This window comes from Halictus rubicundus, chromosome 18 (genome assembly GCF_050948215.1).
Source record: "Halictus rubicundus isolate RS-2024b chromosome 18, iyHalRubi1_principal, whole genome shotgun sequence".
Classification (NCBI taxonomy): domain Eukaryota; kingdom Metazoa; phylum Arthropoda; class Insecta; order Hymenoptera; family Halictidae; genus Halictus; species Halictus rubicundus.
Window position 1 is genome coordinate 6,082,094 of NC_135166.1, and position 26,727 is coordinate 6,108,820.

Sequence of the window (26,727 nt, forward strand, 5' to 3'; positions counted from 1 at the left end):
TAATCGCCATAATCATTTATTCCGGTCGGCCGGGCCGGGGGATCCGTTGCGGCAAATAAAAACCACGAAACCCAATGAATTAACTAAACAGGCCACAGCTAAACGTTGATATTTCGGCTCGCTAAACTTTCGAATGTCATTCGCAGCGCAGCGCAGCGCAGGCGCCCCGGCGCGCGGCGTCCGCGACGCCGATGAAACATTCACCTCTTCGTTCAAATCCCGTTCGCTTTATTATTTCACCGGGAGCGGGAGATCCGGCGATCAACAATGCCGTGAGATTTTATTGGATCGCAAATTCGATGCGTCCCTGTGAAATAAAGCGTAACGTGAAACTTTATTGTCCGCGACTTTATACCCCGTGAATTATACAGGACGTTCCATAATGCAGCGCTCGAACGAACGCGGCGACGACGACGACGACGACGACACCATGGGAATCGATTCCCGCGCGCCGCCGGTTACCGGGTTTCGAGGGAAAATTAATTTCGAAGATTTACAAGCGACCGCGCGCGCTGCCTCGCCACCGTGAACCTTTCGGATGATTCAATGGTGTCGAGGATTTCTTTCCCCGGACGTTGTAATTTAAACGCGACGGCGAAAAGAGACGGCCAACGACGAAAACCCGGGTTTTAGGTCTTGTACCGGCCGCTCCAAGAAATGTGGCAGTGCTCGAAACATTCTTCACCCGAATGGAAATTGGAGAGTACTTTCGTAGGTTGTCTCCAAACGTTTCTTCACTTTAATCAATTTCATATACAAACATCGTGATCATCAAAGTATTATTCCTAAGCTTCCTTTTGCATAGCCATTTCTTTATTTGCTGTCTTAAAAAAACTAGCCTGAATTTGCGTGGTTTGCATTGATCGAAAAGCTAATATTTTGAAAGGCGACGTTTTCGAGACACCAAGTATGGAACTGCTTTGTGCCAGCCTTTGTGATCGAAATAGTACGGTAGGACCTCGATCGTTGCACGAAACGGGACCGGAAACGCGTGCAAAAACCGAAGCTATGCAACGAAGCGGGTGACCAATTATGCGATCTGTTTTTCAAATTTTATACTCCGTATTCCCCCACTATGAAATGTTATGTAGCCACCGGAATCTCCAACACGAGTTCCAGAATTTGTAACAGCTCGTGGTGGAAGTAGTTAGTATGCAACGAACTGGAATGCCCTGCAATAAACGAGGTTGCAAAGAGCGAGGTTCTACTGTACTTTGTTCACATCAAAAGATCGCAATTGTACAGTTTCAGTTTCAACTGTTTTCGTAAAGTTAATACTTTTAGTAGAACACTCACTTATAAGTCTGCCTGGTTGACTGGTCGATCTGGAACAAAGCAAAGAAGAGTCCACAATTACTATAACGTCTTAGTCTACTATTAGTATTAAATATACGTAATAGTTTTATTTAATTATGGCTATACATTTTCTTCAATGTTTTATAATTTCTTCCACGATTAATTTCATTATTCTTGTTTAAATTGAAACTTTGTTGTACTACCCGTTTAATATATGAACAAATTGCTCACAATGTATAATATTGTACAATATTGTTGTATAATATTAATACGAATCTTCTTCCTTCTTTAAAATGCTGTCTTAGTTCTTCAAAACTTCTGCCCTAGTTCGCAAAATTAAAGAATCGTAAAATTATCATCTTACATCTTGTCGACCTTTGAACTCCTGTAACTTCGCACACATAAATCTTACAACATTCTGCCGGTTCTCATTTTAAAGGGTGACGTCTCCATTTTCGGTCCTTTGAACTTTCATTCCAGCTTTTTCAAAGATCTTAATGTTTTATAAAACAGAGTAAAGAAATCTGTAATTGCTTTACCTCATCCTGCAAGAAGCTTTCCGGGTCTTAAGAAATATAAATTCAAACGACCCTGCGGAGTTCAAACATTTTTTTTCCGTATTGACATTAACGCTATCCTATAAAAAGATGTCTTCCCTTTACAATGACTTCTCAAAAATTGATCTGCGATTTTTTTTTTTCGAGGTTTCATATTTTCTCGCCAAAAATTGTATACGCTCGAATCAAGACACAGTGCCTCAGTTTTTCTCACTGTTCCGTAATGATAAAAGTAGTTTCCAAAAAATTGAGTACAAGATCATGAAAGTGGAGACTTCGCGCTTCAAAACGAGTGCAAGCACAATTTTGTATAATTTTTTCACGCGTAGGAGCTCGAGGAACAATAGCTTTTTAATAATCTAGTGACCCTTAAATTGTTTCCAGTAATGTCCCCTCTGCACGTGGGCTGCAAAATTGCGCAAAATGCAGCCTAGCACATGCTAATTTCCAATGTCGAAGAATATCGGCGATCATCCGTGTAATTCACTTTCCATGGGATTCGAGCATTAAACCCGGATGCTGTTTCTCCCGTCTATTGAAATTGCACCGTGAAATCTAATTTTCTTTCACAGTCTCCGTTTAGAATGCGCGCGGGCATCGTACGGCCTATAAATCAGAACACTGATTTACACCGTGATCGCGATTCATTGTCATTTTCAGGGAGCTAGGCTAGCGTGGCGGGAGCGTCGCGTTGATTTACGCCGCGGGCAAGTTACGTGTAATCTATTTGATGCGTTCTTCTTGCATTAATGATTGTGTTCGCATGGACAACATCGTTACCGGACTAGCGTGCGCGCGCGCGCATGCAAAACTGGTCTCCGTATACTGGAAAGTGGCAAAGAAAGATTTACGGGGGCAGACTGGCATTAAACATGGCCCAGGCAAAAATTCTTCTCGATCCAACGAATTTCCCGTGAGCGACTATCCGAGCAGACGCGGCGTCGTAAAGTCCGCCGGTGAAAACAGATATCGATCCCGGATCGTTAACCTTGGCTGCATCGGTGATACACAGCCAGGGAGTATCGCACCGGAGAAAATTCTCATTCTGTTGCTATCATGCCGCGGCGTCGTAAAGTTTTCCGTAAAACTCCTGGCCACCGAGAATTTCGCCGGTGAACACGCCACGTGTTCACGTATTTCGGTTGCAATCCGTGCTTGCGGAACGGCAATAGAACAGGGAACAGGATTATCCTTTCTCGCACTTCGTTAACGTGCCTTGTTAACTGTCTGCGAGTAATGGGATTTTTAGGTATTTCTCGCAGAAAAATTCATAAGTTCCTTCTTCGAACGAGTACCTTGTTTGAAAGCGCGTGCATTGTTCGAACAGAACAGCATTTTTCAAGATACTGGAAAACGATTTCATTCTGTCTGTATTGCAAGATGCACGAAAGAACCGTAACATTTATAATTTTTTTCTGGAAAGATTGTTAGACTTGTTTTTTGAACGAGTACAGTAAAGTCTTGATCTAAGCCCAATCCTCGGGTCCGTGCTGTGACATAGATCGTGTAGGGCTACTAACCTCTTGTGACCGCGTCCCGCTTAAGCCCCCCAATGAAGGGGATAGGCGAACTGACTAAAATCGTGTAGGTCCGTGCGGCTTAGATCAAGACTTTACTGTACTTTGAATTTATAATAATTGTTTCACTAGAAAATCTGAAGAACTGCCTGTGCAACAGCCTTTTCTATATTCTTTTTAAATTTGTTTGGCTTTTTTCTGTTATTGTCTAAGAAGATTTGTAGGCTCCTCTTTAAATTGTAACGTTATAAATGAAATATAAATGGTTAATTTAAACCGTATATGAAAAGTAGGTGAACAGTCTAGGATTTTTCAGACAGACATATAAACATCCGGATACGTTCTCAAGCGACTGCATTCCTAATCGCAAACGGGAAGATGAATGTTTTCCCGAGGTACCGTTTATTTTTGTTTCATTTGCATAAACAGTAATTTGTAATTGCAAGGTGACTTAGGAAAACGACTCTACTCCCACGATATCTCGCGAGACTAATTTAGGGATAAGCTTGTATCGCCAACCAGTTCGAAAAGACACGGCCATAACAACAAAACCTCGAATCGACCGGTTTTCCCGAGTGTCAACCGGTACTTTGCGGTATGTAGACCGGTGCTCGAATACCGGAAACACAATATTAATTATAGCTGGGGCAAAGTCAATTGACCGCTGAAGGCCACTTTCAGAGAAATATGCCAGGCACAGCCAGAAATCGTATACTTGCTCGCATTTGCACAAAGACGTTGCAAAACACGCCTACCAACGTTACAAATCACCATGAAATTTATACAGAAATAAATTAGTTAATTTATTGTTCTATATCTCGTAAAAGAATCGAATTCTTTAATTAAAATCTTAACCTAATTAAGATTAAAATTACTTAAATTCTTTTATTGTAAACCACCATTATTTAAATTAATTCGTAAATTATTTAACTTCTTTTGTTGTAAACCACAAACTCTTCTCTTCCATAATTAAATGATTAATGTGGAGTCTTGCAACACCACTCACAATGCTTAAAACACTCAACAAAACTGAATTATGAGGAAAATGTTCTGCTAAACAGGAAAAAAATGTTTCTGCACATTTTTTAGTGCTAACAAAAGCAAGAAACATATTTAAGAGATCAGCTGCTTCGCTATAGTAAATTGTATAGATCAACTTGACCACACACAACGAGAACGACTGATCAATTTCCATAAAAAATTTGTTCCTCTTCTTCAACAGATATAATAAATGGCAGAGAGTTTGTTAAACAACTTTTTAATGGACCAATTACGTGAATAATTCGCTCAAACTCAAACGCCTCGTAAGAACGACAGACAGCCCCGTCCGCATTTAGCATATTTAGCTCGTAAAAGGACAGATTAGTACACGCGTTAAACACATTTACTATAATGTTTATCGCATCGATGCGTCTGCGACATGGCAAAAGCGGCCAGCAGAAATGTAGGCAACTGCGAATCGTGGCGGCAAAAATAGAAGAGAGCATGGTGACAGTAGTCTAGCTCCAGATTGGCATACGGAGATCGTCGCATGCAAATAATATCTGATCTGGCCGACCACCGGGCGTTTAGTATATACCAGGTGGTTATGAAGTTGAATCCCAATTCCCGCCGTCATGCTCTATTTGTCATCGGGCTTTGAACGACGACCAAGATCAAAATGTTGACAAACCGACCGTGAGATTAAGATACCGGAGAGCTATACTTCTTTCACGAGAACAGGCGGAGCGACATATCTGATAGCGGCGACTGTTTATCTAAACTGGTTCATCTATATTACGTCTGTGGCTCGCTTGACAGTTGCCTTTATCTATCGCTTGTCGCCTCCTAAGTGCCCGCAATTATAATACTAGCCAAAGCAGTTGATGACACATTATTCAAATCTGTTCCAGTTTCGACTTTTTCTACACAGTCCTTTTAAGTAAAATTTTTAGAAGGCTTCCTTGTGCGGAATTGGGTGCAAAAAGATCGGATTAATGATTAGACTGTGTTTACACAATTTTATATCTCTGTACATGTGAGCAAGATTGAAAACGTGAATGAGATAGGGATTCTAAGGAAGTTACAGTCGAGATTTTATTGGACGATTATTATTTTCTATTTTATTACTCACTAAGTCTCTAATAATAAACAAACACTCGAATTTATGTAAATATCATCAACCAATCAGGATTAAAGGTTAAACTTCACCTTGGCAACCCAGAAATTTTGAACTTCTTATCATGTAATCCTGAACATTTTGACGAGAGAATGCCAAAAATCGAAATTATAAGGCGAGGAATTCATTGGTTCAAAAGTTATGTGTGTTAACACTTGCTTGCCTATGGAATTTCCGTTCACAATGGAAGTAAGTGCAAGTTTCTGTCTAAACGGAAGTCCATATTTCAATTACTGTTCGATGACAGCTTGTCCCAGAACAAAGTGTAATCCCTGAACTTTAAACACGCATAACTTTTCAACCAGTGAATTCCTCGCCTTAAAACTTCGATTTTTGCCATTTTCTCGACAAGATGTACAGGATTATATAGCGAAAAATTAAAAATTTCTGGGTCGCCAAGGTGAAGTTAAGCCGTATTAAACTATAGAACCGTGAGTGATCATGAGTGAGTATGTGATTCTCTACCATAACAGTACCTTGTCAGAAAGAAACGTTCTGTAGGAATATTTTCTGAATAAATCAATGGATTCTTTTTTAAACGAATTTGAAAGTGCAAATATTCAATCTATAACAACTTTTTCTCTCCGAAATTTTGACAGACGTCTATCATCCTCTTTTCACATACTCGACAGATAGACTCATTCATCTAAATGCCGTCAAAGGAAAACCTTAACAGCGGTGTGGAAAATGGTAAAAGGCTTTCGCAAACGGACGTGCGGTAAAAATTCGCTAAATCTTTTGTTCCTGAAAAATTCTCCGGAAGAAATTCGCAGCCCGTAGTTGTCGTGTTCGTCTCGTTCCGGGGGGGGGGGGGGGGGGGAATGCTTCGCCCTCTTGTTTTGTTTGGAAATGTATTCGAAAATGCCGATGAAAGCTTCGACACTTCGGAATATTCGATAACACGTTGGAACGCGAGGAATTCGCCGGTGTGGAAAAAGGTGAAAAAAAAAAAAAAGAAGAAGAAGAATCAAAGCTCTCGAAGGAACAATGTATCGGCGATGGGGAATCGGGGTGATTTAACGTCATACCTTTCGCGGTTCAGAACTGGCTACCGTAAGCGAGTGCTATTAAACGGACGCGGCCTCGTAATTCACGCGTTAATATCCCGCAATGCATATTATCGGATAAATGGGTTCGCGGCTGGAGCGCAAATCAAAAAGTTCCTACGTAATCTGTTAACAGAAGGAGAAGGAGAAGGAGAAGAGCGACAGTGGGACAGGGAGGGGGATAGGGGAGTGGGGAAAAAAGAGAGAGAGAGAGAAGGCCGGAGCCAATGAGCGGTCCGCGTGATAATAACAAAGCTGTTAATCCGGGTCCGCGGTTGAGTTTCTGTGGGATATCCAGTTTAATCGAGCAACTTTTTTTTCGGCCGGTTCACGGCTAACATCGCTGCTCCTGACGCAACGAGGAAGCAGCTTGGACGAAAATTAATGGATAAAATGTACCGTATACCTACTCGGGGCTCGCGTACTTGTACAGTATCGTATAACCGGCGAGCTTGTATCCGCGTAAATTACGTCAGCCCGTTTCCACAATTGCGCAAACTTCACGCGAAATCCGCCGCACGTACACATAGGCCGCGCGCGCGCCCGGCCGAATACAGTTTTGCTAGCAAAGTTTCGAACCGGGCGAAACCGACCCCGCGCGTTTGTCACGAATTTTCGACAGTCATTTATATTCCCTCCCCTGCACCTGACAAAAAGCCCACCTATTGCTCGGTCATCTCGTAAGTGATGGGACTTTTTCCCGGCGATGGTCCGGTGCATCTGGGAACTTTTTGTTCGGCGACGTTCCGCGAAGATCCGCCGCGAAAATCAGTTCAAATAACGCTCCAACCGAGACAAACGCCTCGCGCTTTATCTACCTCTGGTTATCTAAGGGCTCTGTAAAATTACAGAACTCTTCGTAAATGTCCCAATACGTTCCTTCTTTCAGGAACTATAAACGATATCTTCAAAAATTGTTTTTGTCTCCTTGCACACTTTGACGAGATGGTTTTCCGAAATATTGCTTTCTTAAGACATTATTTAACTGTAAGTGGGATTCTTTTAATTTTCCTAGGTCCAAAATTTCTAAAGTTTTCATAAATATGATTTTTTTTAAACTCCCTCGTTAATGTCGCTTATAGTCCCTGAGAAAGAGAACATTGAATATTGAGAAATTTACGTGGGAGGGGGTACAATGTCCTCTTAATACATTTTTCAATAGCGATGGCAAGTTAATTCGTAAACTAACAAGTCAGCTGAACCCTTTACACTAGACTGCAAACAGACACCACTAAAGCATCGTGGAACTTCTTGTTTAGCAACGTTCCGCGAAAATCTGCCGCGGAAATCGCTTTATAACGCTCCAACCGAGACAAACGGTTCACACTTCGTCTATTTCTGGTTGTCCAAAGGTTCTTTCAAATTGGTGGACTTTTTAACCCTTTGCACTCGAGTGGTGACTCTGAAGCACCACCAGAAATTGTTGTGGCATTATTTCAAAGAAATTACGAAAAATATTACAAAATATTTGTTACATTACAAAATTTGTATTTAATAGATTACTAAACATTTAAATATTATATGTGGAAATCGGATCAGTTTCGTACGAATAAAATGAAAATATTCCAAGACGGAAGAAAAATTTAGTTTCAGAATGTAAATAGCACCGAGTGCAAAGGGTTAATAAATTTTTACACTCGACTGTCCCCTCTGAGACAGCACTAAAAATTGCTGTATAATTCTAAACAATTTCCACATTATTAGATGTCTTCAATAAATTACTAAACGTTCAAGCGTGGTACCAGCAAATTTCGAATATAGCAAACTTATGAAAAGGCCAGTTGATTGGCAGTTAATTTTAATTTACGTTATGATGTTAATTCATAAAAACCAAATTGTGCAGGTTAAAATTAACTCGATTTTATAGGTTGTGTCAAGAAATATTCGAAATGAATTATGTTGTATTAAAAAAACTCGTCGTGTATGTAATTTCCGTGTCAAGGTGACCTTAACCATTTTGTTTGACCTTGAGGTTCAAGATCAACACTAGGACACCTCAGATCGTTGCGTCGATGTTTTAATTGGGAGCGATTTAACACACCTTGGAAGCATATAATAATATTTTTAATACAAATTTGTATCCGATAGATTCACGTTCGCCATGACCGCATAAAATCCGCATTGCAATCATTAGAATCTCAATAACCGTAGATTAAAAGATTCTGAACCGTTCGTTTTGACAGGCTCCGTGAATCTAGCGTTTAGGCGATCGAATCAAGCTTGTTCACGGGAGAAAAATAATTCTATCGCGGCGATAACTATTAACGGTATATTGATCTGCTCCGGTGCCGAGCAGCGAATTCATCGGTGGCTGTCGGGGCATGTGTCTGCCGGGCACATAGGGTAAATCCAAAAGATGAGAGAGCAGTCGCACGATCGTGTTTTACATACCGGACTGTATGGAGTCTAGTCCTAGCGCGGCATACGGACCTTCAATTTAGCCGAATGGCCGTTGTTGTCAGAATACTGATAACGAAACACTGTAAGCACCTGGAGCGGTACACGCGCTCTGCTTGGCTGGAATCAGGAAATTACCCCTATCTCTAATGAGCTGCGACTGGCAACGAGTCACTCACACTCGTCCCTCCTTCCCCTCTCCCCCGTCCCCTCTCACGGTAACGTCAGCGATACCAATTGGGCCACAGATATACCCAGACGCATGCGGGCTTTTTATATCGTGCCTGTACTGTTCGACCGGCGCTTTTTTTCAATTCGCGCATCCCTTTTAAGCAGAGTAAAAAAGGAGAGAGACGGAATACGCAGACGAACCAGAGAGAGAGAGAGAGGGGGGGGGGGAGAAAGCTAGTAGCGAAAAAGCTAACGAGAGGGGCCCGGGATATTTTAAATCGAACAACTAACGAATGCCGGAGATTATTAAATTCCCGGACGTTACAACTTACTCGTTAGCGGATAAAAGCACTTGCCGGAATTGCTCGAGATATTTAACGCAATTTCTGGGCACGGCTGCTCGCCGCTGGCCGACCGGAAAACGGCCGGCAAGAATATTTAACCCGGCTCATTTGGAAGCCGGTCGGTAAAGTTCCTGATATCTCGGGCCACGATGAAACACTCTGCCACGCGACCGCATAATAACGCCCTTATTTATTTGACTCTCTCCCATTCGAAATTCTAATCCCGTTTAAACGACGAGCCCCCGTCGCGACCCTCCAAGAGGCTGCCACCGCCCCGAACAAGTTACCGGAAGTCGCAAGAACTTACTTTCCCAGCCGTTTTCCTTCCGACCGAAGACCATTAGGCACTCCGCCTTCTACTCGCAGTCTTGTTTCCTTCCGTGCGTCTTCGGCTGAATGCATTTTCCATCTTACCCGCGACGGCATTCGTCGAGGAACAGACACTGCTCCACCAAGTAAATTGTTCGCGTGCGTGAACGCCGATGATGAATCAGCGACGCATTATCGTTCACGAAGCCGATCATAATCACGCGAAGTAACGAGACAGCAGTGGAAATAGCCTTTAATAAATTCAGGGTTAGTGGAATCGTTCACCATCGCAGGGGAGTCACAATTTTTCAAACTTTCAGACTATCAAAAGTGCCCCCAAAACAATTTGATTTTTTGTTATACCATTCGATAGCGCTCCCAAAGAAACCCCCCTGTGACAAGTTTCAAGTCGCTACCTCTACCACAAGGGTAGTTATAGGGTGAGCACGGTTTAATGAATTATGCTTTATTTATTCTGTTCGGCTGAACAAAAAATTACGAAAAAATTCATGAACACTCTACGTAATAGCACACATGATAGGGAATTATTTCAGAATTTTTGGTTGCGAAACCGATTTCTTAAAAAATCCGGAGGTATAAGATTGCCGATTTTATATTAAAGTTTTCAGAGTACCACGTTTATATTATCATGTTAGTTATATCGCATCGTGATTATTAATGTATATTTTTTTGCGATTGTTCTGATTATGCGAACACGTTTGAAGTTCTAGAGATAGGAGTTTTATAGAAATTTAGTAACGAGATATTGTTGAAAGCATTGTCCTTAACGTTTTCAAGAATTTTTTATAGATTGCATTGTCGTTTAAAAAAGTCAAAATCAATTTTTTCGATGTCTATTGGTTTAATTGTATCGTTTTACGTATCAATTCTGATTGATTGAAATTCGTTTACAAGGATGCAATCATATAATTCAGATAAAAATTACGATAAAATTGTAAGAAACAGGAGCTATATGAAAACTCACTTGCTCCTTCAATAATCATAATAAAATAAAAATAATATCACGACGCTCTGGAAGATGTCTACGATCTAGTATTTTCACTATATCACAAACGCACAAAATCCTACTCTAAAATGATCTGCTTCTGAACCATTCGAAAAGAACAAATGCCACAAAAAATGATAAAAAGTAGCCTGAAAAATTGCTGTATTTCCTGGTAAAATGTAAAATTCATTTTTCGGCTCTAGCGGAGGCAGTTTCGAGGCAGCAATCGATACTGTTTCGCGGTGCAGCGGGTAGTTAAGCGGTTTCGGGTCAGCCTAAGTTCCCGAACGCGTTTTCATCATCCTCAGCAGTATTTACAGCCGGCCGGGGTGGCTTTTTAGGGGTGTAATATCCGGTTATATATATATCGGGTCCAGTGACGCCTTCGCGAACTTTTATCAGAGAAATAATTTCGTGGAAAGTTCGGTGTAAAGTTCGCTGAGGGAAATGTCGCCGTGCCGGGCAACACTCCGGGCCGGCAACCCTGTACCGGGGTTCGTTTTCTCCGCACGTTCCAGCTAGATAAAAGTTCCGCTGAACCGCGTGTAAACGGCCGCGCGGAATTCCGTATGCGTTATCGGCCGATCCGATCGACGTGCATTCTGCCGTGTCGTCGATAGAAATCGCGTTGCACCGACCCGGTTGCACTTCACACCCCCGAAGAAACGTGTTTTTCGAACCTGCACCGCGGCGGTCGATGAAAAACCCGGCTACACCGTGCAAGAAATATTGGAGAACGCCAGCATGCTACAACACGCCACTCTACTCTCCAGAATAATTAGACTGCGGACCTTTATGCGAAATAAAAATTGTCCCCGTCAATTGCAAGCCGTGGGAGCTGCACAGGAATTTCCTTCTCTCTTCAACAATTTTGTGGAGTTAAAAATCACATATGGATGTCACCTGATTCTTCTAATTTTCCTATTGCTTCAAATGTCTCCTACACATTTTTGCCATAAATGCATAAAATTCGCAGTCCAGTAATAATTGCGAGGAGTCAAAGTGTGTCTTTCTGGTTTATAGAAGTTATACTAAACTGAAGTGTGTCACAAACTTTGCAGCTTAGAGCGTTAAGTGATCGAGTAGAGTAGCGGTATCGCACTGTTTAGCATTCTCGGTGCGAGACGAAAGAGTCGCTCGGCAATTTTCGATCAGATTCTTGCAAAGACCCGTGCCACTGAAACGGTTCAGATAAATTAGAATAAAAAGTTGATCAGGCCAGTAGAAAGTTCTTGCGAACCGCGTGTAAACGGGCGCGTGGAATTCCTTGTGCGTTATCGTCCGATCCGATCGACGTGCATTCTGCCGTGTCGTCGATGGAAATCGCGTTGCGCCGACCCGGTTGCACTTCACACCCCCGAAGGAACGTGTTTTTCAAACGTGCACGGCGCGGAGGAATGTTAATGGACAGCAACGAATGCTTTTACCCGGGGAAGAATAGCGAGCGCAGCCACTTCCAGCGCGCCGACGTCCTCGATGAATCAATCTTTTCGGGTTGATAGCGGAAACGGACCCGTTAGACGATTTGCTCGATCGATCGAGATCGATTTTTCCCTTTATCGAGGCCCCGCTCCGACGCGCCGCGCCGCGCCGCTGCCACCTCGACCTAACCGACGTTTAAAGCCATAGATTGATTTATATACGAGATATCAAAGCGCCCGATGATAGAACACCGCGGCCGAATCGACGCACTTTGTATGTGGGAAAAGAAGTCGGTACGTGCTAGATTTTCTTTCGGGAATTTCCAGTTCGAAAGCAAATCGATCGCGAAGTTTCGCCGAGTCGAGTTTCCGAGTGTGATTGATGGTCCCTGTGTTTAGTTACTTGTTACTTCTTGTTTAGCAGCTTGTCGGAGATTGTCGTTGGAAATGCCATTTTTATTTATTGTGTCCCTGGACGTGTATACGTTCTAACTATTTTATCCCTCCAGCGGCGTTTGCTCGGGTTAAGAAATACAGTGATTTTTCTATATATGTCGCCAACGCCTGGATGATAAACGTCGCGGAATTACCCCCACTACCTGTTTCCTGGACGATACACGACGCTAGCAAGACCCGTGTTGTTGACATATATCGAGAATTCACTGTGTCATACTTGCATCTTTCTGAAATTCTGTATACATTTTCTCAGATACCTGTTAAGCATATAATTTAACACTAGGTTTACGGAGCACTAAAAGCGACTATTTTACATTGCGTGGTAAAAATAACAAAATTGTAGTTATTTAGATTTTCATCGATTTTTATTGTAATATCTGTTCAAAGAAACGAATCTATTGCGTTCTTGCAACCTTAATAATTGTAAATTAAAAAATTTCGAGTCCGTCATTTTATGGACAAACAACGGATTTTAAACAAAATTAAGGAAACCTGATATTTGCAAAAATAGTGCAATACTTTGACTATAACTTTGTTGGGGTCCTGAGAGACCCCAGTATTCCAGCTAAGGGTTGAAGGGTCCAGTATTCCAGCTGAGGATTGGCCATACAGTACAATTCAAATGCACGTATTTAATTTGCAAAAATCGAGTTGTAGAAGATATTATTTAAAATTTTTCCCAGTACAATGAATAATGTCTGTCCAGCGATCGCTGTACTTATTTAAGGAACTGAGCTTACAATACGGCTTCCGTATTAATAGTATTACGTTCACAGTGAATCGTCGTTGAAAACGTTAATGTTAATTAATCCGTCTGTGGTCACGTATAAACGAATCCCCCTCGATTTCGCCGCACAAAGGAGACGTACGCAGTGGGAGGTATCAAACGAAATTTGTTATTGTCTCGTTTATTTCGAAAACGGTTTAAACGCGAGTATCAAGTGTGATAAAGAGCATTCAGCGATCCCGCGAATGCGAAGAATTGTCCCCTTTGTGAATTCCGTCTGTAATCGCCTTTGTGCTCTGCAGCGAGCATCGAACACCGCATTTTTCCATTAACCTGTACACTGAATTATTATATCTTTCTACGCTGCACCAGATACAACAAAAACCCCGTACACAAGAAGCAAAAACTACAAAATCGTTCGCAACGGGAGACCGTCTAGGTGATTCGTCTATTGTCTATTGACTGCGAATCTTATGCATTTATAACATAAAACTGCTGGTGCAATTTAAACTATTAAAAAGATTGGAATAATCGAAGTACCCTAGAATATTATTTCCAAGTTATAAAGATCATTCGAATCATTTTCTGACGAAGAAAATTTGTACAGTAAAGTCTTGATCTAAGCTGAAGGAGCTACACGATATTAGTCAATTCGCACGCGCTGTGATTTTCTACGTTCGGCGCGGTCACGAGAAAATAGTAGTCCTACGCGATCTATGTCACAGCAGGGACCCGAGGATTGGGCTTCGATCAAGACTTTACTGTATTTTGCATAAGGATCCGCGGCATAGTTGCATCCTTCTCCATACATTGAACGCAACAGTGGTAAATATCTTTAAAGCCGACGCAACTTTAAATAGATAGAAACAAATGATTCGACGAGTTCGGAAACAGTTTGGCTGTTTTCTATGGTTGGCGACTCGATAAAGAAGTGTATCGAAGGCCATCAAGCGGTGCATAAATTAAAATGTACTTTGTACTTGGACACGGAGATAATTACCGTGCTTTTGCGTCCCGACAAGCTCGCGAAACGACGTTCTCTGTTGTCGGAAATGTCAGGAATTTGTCTGGTACGGTACGCGAGTTTATTGCAATTTTATCGATGCTTTCCGCCCTCTCTTAAGAACGAGAAGCTTTCAGGGACGACGAACCTGCCGTACTAAAATCGTCTGAATTCACTGTGTCTGCGGCATTCTACCCGGATCGAAATGACGCATCACTCTTACCTCCCTCTCTCTCTATCTCTCTCTCTCTCTCTCTCTCTCTCTCTCTCTCTCTTGCCATCTCTCGACTCGGTCAGCGGATCCGAGGCCAATGACGCGTGATGTAACTCAATCAATTGCTTTGGCTTTAGCTTCATTCGCATATTTGCCGTCTCTCGCGTTACCAGCTGCGAATATCGTTTCCCACCCGGGCAAATCACGATCTGTTAGCTGTAAGATGATGGATGAATAGACGTAAACGAGATTATAGCCAGACGCGATCTCGATTAAACGAATTACCGTGCAGGAGGCGAAACGTGGAAAGCGTGTTAATCCCGTCATGTCATGATTCGATTTGAACCCGCTCGTTTCTTTGATGAAATCCCTCCTTTCCTTACGCCGCTGTCAGGAAATCTATCGATCCTCCTGGATAATTGATAAGTTAAAGATGACGGCGTAATACGATAATAGTCAACCGGGGCTCCTTCTACCACGTATTAAGAATTTTATACCTCCGAGAATACCGCTTTGCAATCTTCGGGGATTCCCGATCGAATCTGAGCAGGAATAGATCCTGATCATTCGAGGGGAAGGATAATCAAAGAGCAAGATCTTCTCTTCATTTTTCGACAATGTTGCTTCACAATAGTACCAGGTTGTTGCATATGACGTGTCCGATTTTTAACACTAACGTTAAGGAAACGTTACTTTTTTTCTTTTTTAGTAAACTCAACTTTGAAATTTTTAATTTCTTGTTCAATTTCCAACTTATCCTAATTTCTTCCAGGTCAGGAGAAAATGTGTGTAAATATATAAGTTGAAAAATGTGCAAAATTTTTAAAATCCTCAATGAGGCAGTGGAACACATTTGCTCAGGATTGAAGAGTATAACAATATGCCTTTTGTTCTGTTGAGGAGATCGTCTATTCTGCCACAGATTTTTCAATCCCATTTGAAAAATTGTGAAGCTATTGTTGAAGGTTTTAATAGGATACTTGTTCTTTTTCGCCAGAGCTTTTTCCACTGTTACAAACACTGAGGTTATTCGATAAAATCTCCACAAAAAATGTTTCAACCTGAAACCAGCTGGTGAGTTTTTAATGTAATGTGGAAAATAAATCACTTTCTTGGGCGTAGGCTTTTTCTAAACATAGGTTCCCCTATTTAACGACGACCGCTGGTCTCATTAAACATGATGCCCAACCTCGGTAAATTTACATGAATCCATTCGCTGTCCGAACATTCAAGTTGGCAGGAGAAACATAATAATTTTTTTAAGACCGATAATAATTAGTCTTGCTTTAAAGACGGCGCGATGTCGTTACTCTAGTTTCTGAATGGCTTACGCGTTAATTGCATTTCTTATACTGCGCCCGGAAATCGTTTCTCATCTCTAAATTGATAATTACGTTCGCTCTGAATGTCCGGTACAATTTTTATCACAATTCGCCAGCTCGCATTAAAAGTACGGTATGCGGAAGGCATTAATCTTGATTTGTGAACAAAATATAATGGACAAATAACGCACGCTCTGCCGAATACAGATACGGTCCCCACAGTTTTCATTATTCGACAATCTCTGCGAAGCTCGGAAATTATCAAAACTCTCACTTTTCTTTTTTATTAATATTTACGTACAATGTACAATTTTACGTACAATCTACGCGCGCCAATTTGGATTCAAATAAAATTTCGCGATGTTTCTTGACCAGTTTGTCTTTGTACTGATGGTGACCCATAAGTAATCAATTATTTTGAAATCTAGAACAAACTTTGTAGTAAATTCAGGTTTTTATTTCTTAATTTATTATATAATTTCCATCATTATCAAGGACAGATATTATATATATAGATACTATAAAAATCTAGGGTTCGTGAAGCAAAATATGACTCAAGGTGCCTCCTTACATCTTTTACAGAAGTGAATGTTTCATTTCTTAAATAATGCTCCAGAGATCTGAAAAGATGATAGTCAGAGGGAGCAATATCCGGTGAGTACGAGGGGTGCGGTAAAACTTCCCATTGCAATTCTTTGATTTTTTCCTGAGTGAGCTGTATGGGGCCGGGCATTGTCAATTTGCAGTATTACACCTTTTCTGTAGACTAAAGATGCCCTCTTTTTCAATAGTTCTGAATACAGCCGTTGTAATTGCTGACAATACAACTCAGCAGTAACTGTTTCTCCAGGTTTCAACAACTCAAAGTGAATTATGCCACGACAGTTCCATCAAATGCACAGTAACACCTTTCTAAGTGATAATCTAGGTTTAGGGGTTGATATTGCGGTTTGATTTGCAGAAAGCCATTGCTTGGAACCCTTCATGTTATCATAAAGAATCCATTTTTCATCTCCGGTAACGATTCTGCTAAGAAATGGATCTCTACGAAATCTGGATAGCAATCAAGTGCAAATTGATCGACGAATATTCTTGTTGGTCTCAGATAATTGATGCGGTACCCATATTCCTTGACTATATGCCTTTCCCATTTCGTGTAGGTGCCTTTGTATAGTTGATCATGTGGACCCCAGGCTTCTCGATAATTCTTGTATACTTAATTTTGGATCAGCTTCCACTAGAGATTTTAGGGTGTCATTATCAAATTCAACTGGTCGTCCACTTCGAGGCCTGTCAGAGAGATCATAATCACCAGCAGCAAACCTTCTGAACCAACGTTCACACTTGTTGACCTTCAACACCTCTCCATGAACATCGCAAATTTTCTTTGTTGTTGCCGTTGCATTAAATCCCGCATGAAAATGAAAAAGTATGCAATGACGAATATGATCGAAGGTACGGACGCCACCATTTTATTACAGGGTTGTAAAAGAAATTATACTTTTTAGAATATTTTGAAAACTGTAAAAGAATACGTGTTTCCTCTTCAACGATCGGTGCAGAACTGATGGCAAAACAAATTCTTTGCAAATAATTGATTACTTATGGGTAACCCTAATAATAAACTTCGTACAGATTATGCTCGCTTCCTCCGGTCGATTTACCGTTTCACACGACGGCTGGCAGTCAAGTTTAGGTCCGAAATAATATTTCGCCGGAAAATCGGGATTCAATGAAAAAGCTGCAGCGGAGGAAACGTGGTCGACGGGCATTCGAGCGCAGATAAGGTAACAACGCTTTCACATTTTCGGCGGGTCCGTGAGCTGGAACGTTTGACATACTACGGTATCTGGTTTTTACTCCGTCGTTCGTGTATTTAGGGCGGAACAACACACGGGGATAGCCATCGCACGGCAAAATTCGCATGCCGCCGGACGACTAGATAGACCGATATCGGTTTTTGATGAAATCGGGATTTGTTTGACATTCAGCACGAAAGGTGCAGGTCCGCGTGCTTCAGTCGCGTTGCGAAATTTAATATGCACGACGCGCCGCTGGAAATGTTCCCCCGGCCTCTTTTGTCGGATGGAATTGTTTCTGCTGAGCGAATAAAAGGAGAGCCCTCGGGATCATAGCTAGCTCTACAACGCGATTTTTGATTAACTCAGGCCCGTGCCCGAGCAACTCCAAAGAATCCTTATTGCCGCGTAAATTCAGTTCGCTCCTCGAGAAATGTAGTGAGCCGCGACAGCAGTCGATGAAAGAGCCATGCAAGAAACATTAGGGAATGGCAGCGTTAACAATAGACCACCTTCTGTTATAATTGTGACGAGTCAGGAGGTTCGATGATTTTGTGGAATTTTGTCCGAGTTTATCCATCATTCCCCTCTGTTGACAATCCTGGGCTTCAATGATTCTTTTGTGGTCCAGTCATGTGGAATCGTGTACAGAAGCGTGCGGTAGAATGCTGTAGATTGGCGCGGAATGTGTTCGAATAAATTCAATGATTTATCTTTGATTCGGTGAAATGAAAATTTTAATATCTTAAATTGTTTGCCCTGGCACAGAGATGAATTAAATAGAACTACTGTGACAGTATCAGCGAAAGGATTAGTGTTCCAGCTGAGCTTTTTATTCTAATTTAGCTTGAACATAAAAATGACAGATAAAGAAATTTGATTAAGGAGTAAAATTTAGAGATCACCAGGCGAGTGAAAATAAATTGCCTGATTTTGTTTGCGATCCAAAGAGAAAATATACAGACAGTTTTGTATAGGACCAAATACGTCTGTTTACAAGGAGACCGAAACCAGTAAGGATTGTATAAGAAAGAAGATCATGGTGACTCATAGTAGTGGAAGTGACACTAATTGTCAGCGGCCAAACTGCATATTTGGCGCTCGATATGGCCTGATGAAGGGACTTCCAGGAAACAGCATACCGACTTTCCGGTTCTGTACGCTTCCCTTGAAATATTTAAAATGTTTCATTTAATCGCACAGTCGTCAGATAACTGTACCAATTAATCTTCGTCGCGTTTATTCATCTCACCGGGTAAATATAACAATTACAAGCCCAATAACAAGCGACTCAAACCAAGAATGATAAGAATGTAAAATGTATACCTCGCCACGAGAGAATAAAGAAATAAATTGGCAGACTTTACGTTTCGAATGAACAATATCAGCCGTTTCGAATGATAAATAATACTTTTATGATGAGAACATAATTGTTCCTTCGGAAACAATTGACGCGGTAATTCCGATGTTTATGGTGGAACTCGTATAACAGACGAGAGCAATATTTCTATGGAATCGTAAAATATGACCGTACAAGAAATACGTCGAAGAGCACGTTAGGAGAATTATTATACGCCTGTCGCTATTCACTTATTACCTCCTATCTGTCAGTCTACAAACTGTTCTAGAAAATATTAATGCTTGTTAACGTGCCTGTGGTCGCGTATGATTTTTCTCAATTTTAATAAACAGATCGCGTAGAACACGGTAATAAATCCATCTTACTTGAAAAATGTACTTGAGGAAAATCAGGACGTTATACTTTTGTACGATTACGATTTAAATATTTCCTACAAAGATTTTCAAGCGTGCTTGATATCGTGTCCGTCTACTGACCACTGTTTCTACTTACGTTTTCGCCCAAGTTTAAACACGCATAACTTTTGAGCTACTGATCTCCTGGGACTAAAATTTGGATTCTCGGCATTTTCTCTCCAAAATCTACAGGATTACTTTAAAAAACGTTAAAAATTTCTGGTTTCCTCAGGTAAAGTTTAACCAAAAATTGTACCTCGAAAGTGGGAAGTAAATGTATGGAATGAACATGAGCGGTTGCGAGTGATAAATAAAGTGAAATACTTTGATAACACAGGCTCAGACGTCGAACGATAATTCTTTCCTTCGAAATAATCGAGTGATTCCGCTGTTTACGTATATCAGAGCAGTGATATTTCTCTGGAATAGTAAAATGTGATCGCGCAGAAGTTTGTGGAAGAGCACGGGACCGGGAGATTTATTATCCGGCATCGATTAATAACGTCGTTGTTACTGATCCGCGCCGAGTCCAGTGGCTGCGTGGGATTTTACTCTTCCGTATCCATTATTGCGGAGCTTCGAATTACTCGTAATGGGATTCAGCCGGATTAGTACGCAAAAGCGTGGTGTCATATGTTGCGAACGATGCCTGGCAATAACAGATACAACGGCGTGTTCCGTCCGATATGTATATATGTATATCCGGGGCCCGCGCCGCATCCAGCGCATCGTTTCGATTACGCCTGGAATTCTTGTCCGAACGCGAAACGAACATACGTCTCGTTAGATACTGCGGATGCTTACCCGACGATTACGTTCTCATCTGGTGCATGCCTGCGCGCACCCCGCGCGAATGTCTGCGAGCCGCGTTCTCGAACTGTGAACCGTTCGAACGCCTTATACGGAATTATAGTTAAGTCCGGTGGCAAGCCTAACCGCGGCACCGGCCGGCCGTAGAACCTTTTTATTGCCGGCCTTAAAGGCGCACGAATAATAATACACGAATTCCGCGTACACCTTTTCGACGTGCCGCGCTGCGAACTGCGCATTTTATTTTTTTATCGTGTCGCGTCGCGTCGCGCGCCTCCCTATGCTCGATGCTCGATCGGCTTTCAACTATTTCCACTCGAACCTAATTTCACTCCAGATTCCGAGCGGTTCTACTCTAGAATATCTTTGTTACACACCTTTTTCTTTAACCTAATATTAGGTAATAATTGCGACACAAATAAATACACTAGACTGTGTATAAACTGAAATGCTCACAGAACTATTGTAGAGCAGATGAACACCTGTACAAATTAATTCTTACAATCAATCAATAGTAATTTGTTTCGAATATAAATTGGTTGCTAAACTTCACCTGGGAAACCCAGAAATTTTGAACTTCTTGTTATACAATCCTGTACATCTTGACGAGAAAATACCAAAAATCGAGGTTTTAAGGCGAGGAATTCACCGGTTCAAAAGTTATGCGTGTTTAAGGTTGAACGATTTCAATCGTTTTTGACAGCCAGGGGCGCCGCCATGTTGGTGCGAGCTCGGCATTGAGCGTCGTTTGAAGAGGCTAGATTATGAAATTTTCCACAAAATAAAACATTTGTGTTACACGGAGGTTAACTAAAAAATTTTTCTCTGAATAATTCTAACGAGTTGAGAACGTAAGAATTTTCATGAATATTTTATCATGATTCAAAGAATATTTTAAGAGTAACATGTTCACAATTCCGAGCACCGTTCACGATTCGTTCCGCTTTTTCGATTTTCAAAGCAGGCCTGTAGAAATTGGACTTTTTGGCAACCCTAAATTAGAAGGACAACTTAATAGCCCTACGATAGAGTTAACATTTCCGAGAGCAATTAAACGCAATTTACGATGCATTGTTTTCCAAACGAAAGGTCCGATCGAATTACTGGATCGGAATTCTTTCGTGTGCTGCTTCCTTTTGAGAGTTTTCGGTGCCTTTACGTGGTAAATGAAACTGTATAATTCGCAAATTGTTACAATTGGGGACGTCAATTACGGGAGATTGAGTGTGTGACGTTTACTGCGACTGATTAGTGAAATTGTCGCTATTTTCAGATATTTGTCTTCTTTCCTCCGTCAACGTTACGGAAATGATTAAACACCGTCACGGCGAATCAGAAATTATCTTTCGATGTCTATTTCGATGAAATCTTTCGCTGTCTTTTACCTGGCAAAAGAAACTGTATAATTCGCAAATTGTTACAATTAGAGACGTCAATTACGGAAATTGAGTGTGCGGCGTTTATTGCGACTGATTAGTGAAATTGTCGCTGTTTTCAGACATTTGTCTTCTTTCCTCCGTCAACGTTACGGAAATGATTAAACACCGTCACAGCGAATCAGAAATTATCTTTCAAAGTCTATTTCTATGAAATCTGCAATTTAATCGGCGAATATCATAGTAAACACGAAAAGTTTGAATCGAACATTTCCAATGACTAAGTAAAGTAGAAATATCCAGTAATGGTCAGACGCGGAATTGGAATCGAGCTTAAATCTCTCTCGTTTCCAAACGAACGTTGCCAACTGTTTTCCCCGTAGCAATATTTTGTTTAAAAACATTGAAATTAATAGCGAGAGGGATTGAATCCAACTTTTAAAAGCGTTTCTAAACGTTCTCCCAATGCTCCCGTGTTATTTTTACCATCGCAGAATGGAAGCAAACATTTTTCTCCACAGTTACCGTTCGATAAAACGTACGTTTCACGTACTGTTACTTGATCCGAGCGATCGTTAAGAAGTAGTGCGCATTCGTAACCGAAGAATGCAACGATCTATGCAATTATTACGTCTCAGAAATTCCAGGCGTTCTTTGTGGGCCGCGTTCGTCCACGCGCATTCCTCGAAAACATTAAAATCCGTTTTGTCCGGTATGAATCTGGAAGAAAAAAAGCTTTCTGGTTTCCTCTTGCATTACATCATCACGTCACACTGATCAGAGGTATCTGGCTTTCAGCTGAAAATGTTCGATGTCGTTAATACATGGAAGATGCACCTATCGCAAAAAGTGCCTATCTGCTGCCTCGTTGCCATAAAAAAAAAGAAAGGAAAGAAGATTGATCGGTTAATTGGGTTCAAGTTTATTAGCAGTTAGTCTAATTAGATGGATATGATGATGGACTTCGAAATGCAGAAGCGAGGCACGGATATATACCGTGGGCATATGCCTGATGAACGCGTCTTACGGCTTGGTAAGTGTGGTACGAGATGTTATTAGAGACGGAATGTGCATAAGCGAAAAGATTGCGCGAGGTAACAAACGTCTTATTAGATGTGCGGACAAAAACCGCTCGTGTATTAGTACGGTCATTCGGCGTAGGGATTTATTATTGCTCTCATAATTCATTAACAAAAATAATCAACGGCTAGTTACAACCGCGAACTCGCGGCGGTAATAAAGATGGAGGCAGTGGCGCCGCGTACGTGGCACCGACAACTGGCCATTTGGAAAACTTAATCGAACTTTGCCGCTTCTTCCAAGAACAGAACCAGACACTGGCCGTCCACCCCCTCTATCCGCCCTCTTTCTACCTCGAGGACGCATTGTACTCGCCCAGGACAATCAACTAATGGCTTTTACCGGGCCTTTTATGTGCGGATGATTAAAAAGATAAAAAGCTGTTGCACTACAGCCGGCAGAACTTTCAGATTGTTGCCCCGCGAGAATACGAAATCATGCGCCCTCTGATTCTCGTCTGCAGTTTCATCCGTGCCCTGAGAAAGCATCTAAACAATTGCCATAACTTCACCGTTCGAGAACTGAAAGATTGGGGGCAGTTCGAGGAGCGACCACTTACCCGGCAAGCAATTTGCTATCAATTTACCATCAAAATTTGTCTACAAATTCCGATCCATCTGTTTCCGTATTAGGTAATTGAGTGCAAAGTTTGCGGGCAGAATTCCATGCCAAATCAAGAGCAACTCGAGGCCAAACTTTGTCGTAGAGGGCAGTTCGGTCGCACTAAGAGCGAACCTAACCTTGTGGTAAGAGTAAAGTTGGTACTAAATTAATTTTATAAGTGAAGTCTTTTTTACGAACTTAATAAGATACCTAGTATTTCGTGTAAATTAGTGTACAGCACTTCGTATGTGCATAAAAGTCTGCAGTCATCATGCAACGAGCCTCTCTGCACGCAATTCTTATCCGACACTTCCTCCCCAAACTACCACAAGACGAACCAGCATCGTCTTAAATTACTCCGTTATTAGTGAGCCAATTGAAAAATAATTTGTCGAATAACATGGTCGGTGAGGTCTTCGAGATCATTACGTTTCTCCTCGGTATCTTTTTAGCAAACTTTTCAATTACCCTTCGCAACGATACTTTTTTCAACTGTTTCCGCCTCTCAGTCAGTTTCCTTTGATTTTTTGTAATGTTCAATGGCATTCTTCAAGCAGAGACGTGTAAATTCACGTTCGAGTGATTTTACAGAATACACCAAAATCATTTTACAAGCTCAAATGAAAAAGTGGTGAAAAAAGCAACTTTTAGCAATTTTTCCAAAATTTTTGTTACATATCTGGCAAACTAATCCACTCAGTTTGGCAGAGAAACTGAAGTCCATTATAAAGTTCCGTTCATAAAAAAGTGATTCTGATTTAAAGTGTGTGCCAGTATTCGATTAAAAAATGTGGCACCTGTTATTTCGTTGGGTTCCGTAATTCTAGTGTTAAATAACGAGACTAATTAGGGTGGTCAGGTTAGGTGGTCCAGGCTGGAGGATCGTCAGGATAAACCGATATACCTAAAGGACGAAGGACTCGCGTACGGAAAACATCGCCATATAAGTAAAATCCCCGTGGCCTCAGAGATCACCGGCTGGTGCACCGCACTCCTTGCACCGGTTGATTCATTGCAGGCAAAAGAGAGCCGCCTGGTCTTGATGCCGCCGCTATTTTATGTCCCCTAATGCTATCGACACACCAACTACAGAGCGAATCGGCCCGCTGATCCATCCCAGGACGGTTTTCCCGGGCCCGAACCCGAGCTGCGCTGGTTTTTCGTGTAACGAGATCGTGGCGGGAAGATTAAAAGAATCGCTCTCTCCTCGATTGCAAAAGGCGGAGGAGCAGTCATCGCGGCTCCTTCCGAGAGAACCACCTCGTACACGTGATCCGCGAATAATTTATGATTCGTATCTTGCGTCGTCGGTAGGCCGTTGGAACCTCGCGAAACTTTCTTCTAGGAGCTATTAAGACCGCCTGTTTGCGCACGCAGATTTACGAGACCGATCCGAATTATTCGTGTTTGCCGCTTTTTACGAGCACGAGACTTAATTCTTTCTGGTTTTAAGGAGACCCGTGGTTCGTTGGAACTGTTGGTTTATGACGAGATCATGCAACTGACCTGAGATTGGAACGGTCGATTGTGAAATGTTTTCGGCGGAGACGTCTGATAACTAAAATGTAATTCGACTTTTATTTAGGAGGAAATGGTTCTTTCGTTGATTTATAGCTGTTATTAAACATGCCAGTTTTCACAGAAATATATAATGGATCAAGATTTAAGCGTAGAATGCGAACAAATTTAAGCCTAGTTCGAAATGAATGTGACTGGGCTGATGGAACTGACCGATATATATTATTAATATTTTATGTACATTATTTGTTTTCTGGTATTCATAGTGTCGTACAATTGCCTATTTTATGCAATGATTTTATGCGCGTTGATACTGTAAGTTTAGAAAAATTTAAAGAAAATAGAGCGGGGCCATTGCGGCCACATTGTCAATGTCTGTTGCAAGTAGAAACAGCGAGCAATGGCCAGACATGAATATCCCACAGTCAAGTAGATGTATGTAGTCGTATTTATGTATGAATTTCAATACTTTATACGACATTTAACAAGTATTTACAATGAAAAACATTTTTAAGAACGTTTTTATGAAAATTAAGAACACTACGATTTTATTGCACCAGGAAGAGGAATCTATAATTATTTTAAAGAGAAGATGATCTTTTTAATTCTTCAAACGAATACGCTCTACTAACTCTCCACCACAATGATCACGTATTTTCTTAGAAATTCGAATGCATGGAGGATCATTAAAATCTCATCAACTTTTATAACTCTTCTGGTAAAACGTGAGAAAATGAAGTAAGAAATAAATTGGTCAGTCAGCATCTATCATATAATATAAAATGCAAAAAACAATTTTGAACATTTTATGCAATGTCGTAGAACATGAATGAAATATTGAGTTGTAACATGTTCGGTTACTATTGTAGATATGTTTTAATTTTAACGATTTAGTTATGACTCGATTGCGGATCATTATGCAAAATAAAAATTATCTGCGTCGATTATAAGACACAGGAACGGCATACAAATTTATATCTTCTGTTCACAATTTTAATAAACTCCAAACAATATAATCAATTTCCTAAATTCTTCAGATATGTTTAATATTGTGAATCTCGCCTATTCATTTTTGCTATATATGCATAAATACGATACAATCGATTTAACATAACCGAACACACATATTCATACTTTCATAACGTATTCCAATTAGAGGACACATAAAATGTCTCGCGCGTCGCGTCTGAATTATACGAAGAAAAATCATGGCTCCCGGTTATGTCAGTGCGAACACAATGAACGATACGCATACATCCTCCCAGCGTTACGTCACGTATAAACACCCGAGGAGGATCTACTTTTACGTAAGGTGTTCCATAAGAATACTTACTTTGAGTGCCGCCATACAGGTTTTATGCAAGTGCAAAGTTGCATAAGGGGCCAATTGTTCTTGCAGGGGCAGCATAAAATTTATGCCCGACACCTCCGATAATGCTCGCATCTTTTACGTTCGACTAGATTTTCAATCCAATCGCTTGTCAGCTAGTGATCGCAAATTCAACAGAAAATTGCTAACCGAATTGATGGGTTTTCCGGGGGGGGGGGGGGATCTGCCGGACGCGGATAAATTTCCATTGGCTAAAACTAACACGAGATAAGGATAAAGTATCGGGGAACACTCGTTTTATGCAAATTTAGTAATATATCCAGGGAATTCTGCATTGGTCTCGGCCCCGGAAAGAAAACCGTTCGAACTAGAAAAGTGAATCAAGAGAATTACCATAATGTTCTTAACGATAAGCTGCTTAAAATCTGGGCTCGGGGGAAGGGGACTCTACCGACAATATTGAAACCTAAACGACATTTTAAGGAACATACGTTTCGATCAATCCGATTCGC

At 41.2% G+C, this 26,727-nt stretch overlaps 1 protein-coding gene across 1 annotated transcript in view; it reads right to left on the reverse strand.

The window, feature by feature from the left end:
* Positions 1-26,727, reverse strand: part of Neo (ZP and PAN domain-containing protein neyo) — a 390,616-nt gene that overhangs the window by 194,274 nt on the left and 169,615 nt on the right. Inside the window, exon 5 of the mRNA XM_076803529.1 lies at positions 1,297-1,325. The gene's annotated coding sequence lies outside the window, so the exon portion shown is untranslated. The remainder of the gene's footprint in view (positions 1-1,296; positions 1,326-26,727) is intronic.